Source organism: Apium graveolens, chromosome 5, assembly GCF_009905375.1.
Source record: "Apium graveolens cultivar Ventura chromosome 5, ASM990537v1, whole genome shotgun sequence".
Lineage (NCBI taxonomy): Eukaryota > Viridiplantae > Streptophyta > Magnoliopsida > Apiales > Apiaceae > Apium > Apium graveolens.
This window is the reverse complement of record NC_133651.1, coordinates 156,154,663-156,161,856: the sequence shown is the minus strand read 5'-3', so window position 1 is coordinate 156,161,856 and position 7,194 is coordinate 156,154,663. Positions and strand designations below refer to the sequence as shown.

The window sequence follows — 7,194 nt, the reverse complement described above, 5'->3', positions numbered from 1 at the left end:
CTTTGGGATTACTCTCAGTCTGAGATCTAGTCTTGAATTTTGAACTTTCAGAATTTGACTTTTCCTTGATCACAATGCCTTTTTCCTTAGGCCTTGGAGGTTTCTTTGCATCAGAAGCTTTGGACTTAAGATTTGTCTTCTCAGTTGCAAATCTAGCTTCCTCCTCCTTGAGAGCTTCTAAATCCATTCCTGGATTGTGTTTCAGAAATAATCTTCTTGCTATCTCCTCATCAAGTGTCTGGATTTTAGGATCTTTGTAATAAACAGTAGTCTGTTTCCCTTTTAGCTTCAGAGTTTGCATAAACTTCTGAGAGTCTTTTGATCCTGACTGAATCAAACTATCAGAACTTGATATCAGACTTTGTTTGTCAGCACTTGACTTCAGACTTTTAACATTCACAGCATCAGAACTTGACTTGTTCTGAATAGAAGATTTTCCTTGAACTTTTCTTTGACCTCTGCTCTTTTCAGAGTTTCCCTGATCATCACCTTTGTCATCTTTCTTCTTCAGTACTTGAGTAGGTGAGCATTTGGACTTAACTATCTTCTCCCCCTTTTTGGCATCATCAGGAAGTAAGAGAGAGAGAGAGAAGAAGTTCAACTGATGATTGGATTTCATCCAATTGAGCTTTCTGAGAAGCTTGATTAACCAGAACCTCAACAATTTAGGCATGTTGCTCCTCTTGAACTTTCTCAATGGCTTCAATTTTCTCAAGAGTAGGTCTGACATACCTATTCTTGTCAAGCTTGAGCTGTAGATTGAGCTTATCAGCTTGTTCCCTGAGTGTATCAACTTTAGCATGAGTAATAGAATGTAGACCATGAAGACTTCTTGTACTCATAGCTGTAACCTTGAGTTGAGTCTTGAAATTAGAATTTGATAATAACTCATCAGCTTTTGATATATGCTCTGTCAGAATTTTGGTGCATGGAATAAAATATGAGTCATTCCACTTCTTGGTCCACTCAACTCCCCTGTGAGTTTCTTCCCAAGGTACAGGTGCATCCTGTCTAACAAATTTCTTCACCAAAGTTTCCTTTCCCAGAATAGGAACTGGAGTTTCAACAGAAATACTATCTCCAGAACTTGAGGAAGTTTCATCATTTTCTGATAGTACAAGAGTGTGTGATGCAACTAGAGATTCAAGAATAACGTCATCTAAATTCTGATCATCAGAATGTATCTCCAGAGTTGGTCTCTTTGATGTAGATGGTATCTCAGCATCTAAGATTGGAGATTTGACTATAGATGGTTGAGCTTCAGTAGTTAGAGCTTCCAGATAAAGAACTTGAGGTATATTCAAATTGTGAATATCTATCTCAGAGTTGTCAGTTTATTCTTTAGCTTCATCTGTAGCTTTTATTGGAGAGTCAGGAGGGGTAACCACTGTATCAGGAGCAGTGTCTATGGCTTGAGCTAAAGAAATTAGAGCTTCAATAATGATTGGTTCTTGTGAGATCAGAGATTCCTGATCCCCTTCCTCTGCTTCTTCATTATCTTCTGATGAAGATTTAGCCAAATACCTCCTAGCCTTCATTTTCTTCAATCTCCTTGCCAAAGAAGGAGTTGCTGTTGCAGCATCAGAATTTACAGATTTCCTTTTCAAAGTATCAGAACTTTGAGCTGTTGTTTCTTTCTGAGAAGTAACATTCTCAGCTTCATTTATCACAGGTTCTGATGCAGGAACCTGTGCTTCAATTTTCTCCTCAAATCAACAAAATTTATTATTGACCATAATTGTAGTCAAAACATTCATCAAAGAATAAAGTAAAGATTAGAAAATTGCAATTAAACATGCACAGTCACATAATTTGAGAAACATAGACTAAATCTTGCAATTAAAGGAAATTTCATTAATATATCAAACAAGTACATTTCATGAAATTTATCGATTACATGCAAAAATTACAAGATAGTCCTATTCTAAGATTCTTAACATCAACAGCCTTAGTTCTAGTCTAAGAAGATCTATCGACTAGTTCCTTCTACTGCTGACGAAGAGCACTATAAGACGGATGATCCGTTCTTGCTGACGGAGAGCTTCTCTCCTTTCTTCTTCCAATCGATTGAGATGGAGATGGTAGTCCATCGAAAAGAATAAGAGGTCTGTGTGAACCTCTTTTGGAATAGAGTTCCAGAGTTCTTCAGGAATGGCGGTGACATGCCACTCCTGTTGCCAATCATCACAACTCAACTTGATATTGAAAGTTTCATAGTTCATGAACAAGTTGAAATGAACCATTTTTGTTTATGAAAAAGAAAAATGAGGAGAAATAAAAGAGAGAGTGAGTTTGTGAGAAAATGGAAGATGGTTTGGTTGGGATGAATAGCTGGTTTAAATAGCTGATAAGTGGCATTTTATACCACTTAGAATGTCTTAAAATGGCTTAAATTGGTGTCTTGAAATTAAGTATTTTGTGTATTTGATGCGTTTTTCTAGTGTTTATGCATTTCAGGGTAATAGTTGTATTTCGGGGGAGGAATCATCAAGAATAAGCCTTGGCATGTGTTCACCATTGCGAGAGGAAAGAAACAGGCAGATTACGGCGAAGAAACAGAGCAAAATCAGATTTTTTCCAGTAGAGGTCTGAGCGCCCGCTCAGCATTGCTGAGCGGCCGCGCAGCAAGCTGAGCGCCCGCTCAGCTATGCTGAGCGGCCGCGCAGGGTCGGGGAAAAAATATATTATTTCAGGACTTCTACTTCTGTTTGGTTTCCACTTCTATGTAATCTGAGTTTTATGGGACTATTATATAAGTAGATTTGAGACGTTTTCACAAGGGTGGATTGAAGAAGATCGTGTTTTATGCAAGAAGCGAAGGAGATAAGGAAGAAGACCGATTTAGCACACCACAACGAAGAGGAAGCATATTTTCTTGTGATTCTTGTTTCGTTGTAACGTTGGATGCTATTTTTATTGCTTTGAACTTATTTACTCTTGTGACGTACTCTGTTTTAATATAATTAGTTTAGTTATTATCTTCTTGTGTTTGTTTATCATGATTTCATATGAACCCATGATGATGATAAGCGCTATTATGGGCTAATCGTGATCATGGGGTTGCAACGGATTTACTATGGAATTGTTTAGTTAATTGTTTAATACTTTAATGTGTGATGCTTGTATGATATCTAGTATTGGTTGTGCGTATTCGTCTTATGTGCGTCACAAACATATAAGATAGGGTGTTAATCTCTTGTGAAGCGACGGTGGATCTTGAGATTTAGAACTTGCCATGCTAGCATAGGTTCATGTACGTTGTGCATGATTAGTGGGTAACTCTAACAGTTTTATTTTCCCTATGTAATCAAAAGGAATAACTTGTGCTTAAATCGTTGTGTTGTCAATTTCTGTAGGCATATAGGAACTCAACATAATTGATGACTATTCAAATTCTATCTTAATTGTGGATGCTTGGTAGAATGGTATTAGTACAATGAAAGTTGGCTTTTATCAGTTTCGTGTTATTCGATTAATATCATCACTGTCACATGCTAAAGGTAATAACAATGACTATTGAAGGAAGTAGTAATGAAGTTGTGATCTCATGAGTGTTTTATTATTGATAATTTGAAGTGTTAAGTAAGTGATTAATTAAGCAGTTAATTGTAGTTAATATTTAATCAACAATCTTAAGTGTTAGTGTCTTAACATTGAGAAGTAATTATACATTGGTGAGTGAGATTAATTAGACAATAATTTAGTCTGAGTCTCTGTGGGAACGAACTAGAAAGTATTCTATATTACTTGTGAACGCGTATACTTGCGTGAATATTAGTGCGTGTTTTCGCCCTAACAAGTTTTTGGCGCCGCTGCCGGGGACTCGGCGTATTTGTTTAGTTTATGTACTTACCATCATTGGTCATTAGGACTCAGTGATTAGGACGTAGTAGTTAATTATTGTTTCCGATTGTGTTTCAGGTACTTTAGCAAGCGTTTATGCAAACTCGTTCTTGTGCTCGCAAGAGGAATTTAGATACAGCTGAGGAGACAGACGAAGTTCTTGATATTCCGGAGAAGTTAGATTTTGAGGATTCGGATTCAGGAACTGAGCGGAAAGAACCAGTAAACATGGGAGATCGTATTGTTCAAGCTGATCCAGCTCTTATGGATTTTTCTCGGCCTAAAATTGATGACATTCAGTCAAGCATCCTTCATCTGGCTATTCAAGCTAACACCTTTGAAATCAAGTCGGGCACTATTCAGATGGTGCAGAATTCTGTTTCTTTTGGAGGAGCGGCAACTGAAGACCCCAACATGCACATAAGGAATTTTGTCGAGATCTGCAGCACTTTTAAGTATAATGGCGTGACTGATGAGGCTATCAAGTTGAGGCTTTTCCCATTCTCACTGAGGGACAAGGCTAAAGACTGGTTACATTCTGAACCAGCTGGGTCCATCACTACGTGGCAAGATCTTGCACAAAAGTTTCTGGTGAAGTTTTATCCGATGGCAAAGACTGCTGCTATGAGGAGTGCTCTTACTCAGTTTGCGCAGCAACCTACAGAATCTATGTGCGAGGCTTGGGAACGCTACAAGGAAATGTTGAGAAAATGTCCACACCATGGAATGCCGGATTGGATGGTGATCACTGGTTTCTATAATGGTTTGGGGGCCCAATCTCGGCCCATGCTCGATGCAGCAGCTGGAGGCGCCTTATGGGCTAAAAGCTATACTGAGGCGTATAATCTTATAGAGACGATGGCTGCTAATGAGCATCAAAACCCAACTCAGAGGATGACGTCAGGCAAGGTAGCAGGTATTCTGGAAGTTGATGCAGCCACTGCTATTGCAGCCCAGCTCCAAGCGCTATCAATAAAGGTTGATTCTTTGGCTACATATGGAGTTAATCAAATAGTTATGGTTTGTGAGCTTTGTGCAGGTTCTCATGCTACAGATCAATGTTCTCTTGTCAACGAATCTGTTCAGTATGTGAATAATTATCAGCGACAACAGCAGCCTGTGCCAGCGACCTATCATCCTAACAACAGAAATCATCCAAATTTCAGCTGGGGAAATAATCAGAGTGCTATTCAGCCACCATATCAGCAAGGAGTGAGTAAACAGTTTAACCCACCTGGATTCCAGCAACCACAACAGTATGCTACAAGGCAATCATACCCTCAACAGGGAAGTACAGTTGCACCTACTAGTGCTGATTTTGAGGAACTTAAGCTGTTATGCAAGAGTCAGGCGGTTTCTATCAAGACCTTGGAAAATCAAATCGGTCAATTAGCCAATGCAGTGCTCAATCATCAACCTGGCACTCTTCCCAGTGACACGGAAGTACCAGGCAGGAAGGAAGCTAAAGAGCAAGTCAAGGATATTACCTTAAGGTCTGGAAAAGTTACTGATGCTGAAAAGGTAAAAGAAGGAGAAGCTGAAATTAGAGATGAAGAATCTAAGCAAAAGGAGAAAGCGGCGGAACCAAGGAAGACTACTGTTGAACACACTTTGCCTGAGGCTAATACAGGGAGAAACAGCTCTATCCACCACCACCTTTTCCTAAGAGATTGCAGCAACAAAAGCTGGATAGATAGTTCGGGAAGTTTCTGGAGGTGTTCAAGAAACTTCACATCAATATACCTTTCGCTGAGGCTCTGGAGCAAATGCCTAGTTATGCGAAGTTTATGAAGACTATTCTTTCAAGGAAGGTGAAACTGGATGACCTTGAAACCGTTGCTCTCACGAAAGAATGCAGCGCTGTTCTGCAGCAAAAGTTACCACCAAAACTGAAAGATCCACGAAGCTTCACCATTCCTTGCACCATTGGCAATCTGACTTTTGACAAGTGCCTTTGTGATTTAGGAGCAAGCATTAATCTGATGCCGTTGTCGATCTTTAAAAAGCTGGATCTGCCTGATCCAAAACCCACATACATGTCGCTACAATTGGCTGATCGTTCCATTACTTACCCAAGGGGCATAGTGGAGGATGTGCTCATCAAGGTGGATAAGCTCTTCTTTCCTGCAGATTTTGTTATTCTGGATTTTGAGGAAGATAAGAAGATTCCCATAATCTTGGGAAGGCCTTTTTTGGCTACTGGCCGTACCTTGATAGATGTGCAAAAAGGTGAACTTACTATGCGGGTACAAGATCAGGATGTGACCTTCAACATATTCAAGGCAATGAAATTCCCTACAGAAGATGAGGAGTGCTTAAAAGTGGATGTGATTGATTCTACGGTTACTTCGGAACTCGATCGTATGCTAATGTCTGATGCATTGGAAAAGGCCTTAGTGGGGGATTTTGACAACGATGATGAAGATGGCAACGAGCAATTACAATATCTGAACGCTTCTCCCTGGAAGCGAAAGCTGGACATACCGTTTGAATCTCTTGGTACTTCTGACCTTAAGAATGCTGAAGGAAAGCTCAAACCATCAATAGAGGAAGCACCTACCTTGGAGCTCAAGCCATTACCTGAACACTTGAGGTATGCTTTTTTAGGTGATTCATCTACGTTACCTGTTATTATTTCATCTGACCTTTCAGGTAGTGAGGAAGACAAGCTCTTAAGGATTTTAAGAGAATTCAAATTGGCTATTGGATGGACCATAGCAGACATCAAGGGGATAAGTCCTTCATATTGTATGCATAAAATTCTGCTTGAGGAAGGTAGTAAGCCAACTGTGGAACAACAGCGAAGATTGAATCCCATCATGAAGGAGGTGGTGAAGAAAGAAATTCTGAAATGGCTGGATGCAGGCATCATTTATCCTATTTCTGACAGCTCATGGGTGAGGCCCGTACAATGTGTACCTAAGAAAGGAGGTATCACTGTGGTCGCAAATGAAAAGAATGAGCTCATCCCCACTCGAACAGTTACAAGATGGAGAGTATGCATGGATTATAGAAAATTGAACAAAGCCACAAGGAAGGATCACTTCCCTCTTCCGTTTATTGATCAGATGCTTGACAGGTTGGCAGGTCATGAGTATTTTTGTCTTCTGGATGGTTATTCAGGGTATAATCAGATTTGTATTGCACCAGAGGATCAGGAAAAGACTACCTTCACTTGTCCATTTGGCACGTTTGCTTTTCGCAGAGTTTCGTTTGGGTTATGTGGCGCCCCGGCCACTTTTTAGAGATGTATGATGGCTATATTCTCTGACATGATTGGAAATAATGTCGAAGTGTTCATGGACGACTTCTCCGTCTTTGGACATTCATATGATGAATGTTTGAATAATC

General features: G+C 39.8%; 1 non-coding gene across 1 annotated transcript; it reads right to left on the bottom strand.

Annotated features, from left to right (window-relative positions):
- Positions 1 to 4,464: 4,464 nt before the first annotated feature.
- LOC141662813 (small nucleolar RNA R71) lies at positions 4,465 to 4,571 on the bottom strand. Its single transcript, XR_012550910.1, has one exon. It is a non-coding gene; the product is annotated as a small nucleolar RNA R71 (small nucleolar RNA).
- Between the last annotated feature and the right edge of the window lie 2,623 nt (positions 4,572 to 7,194).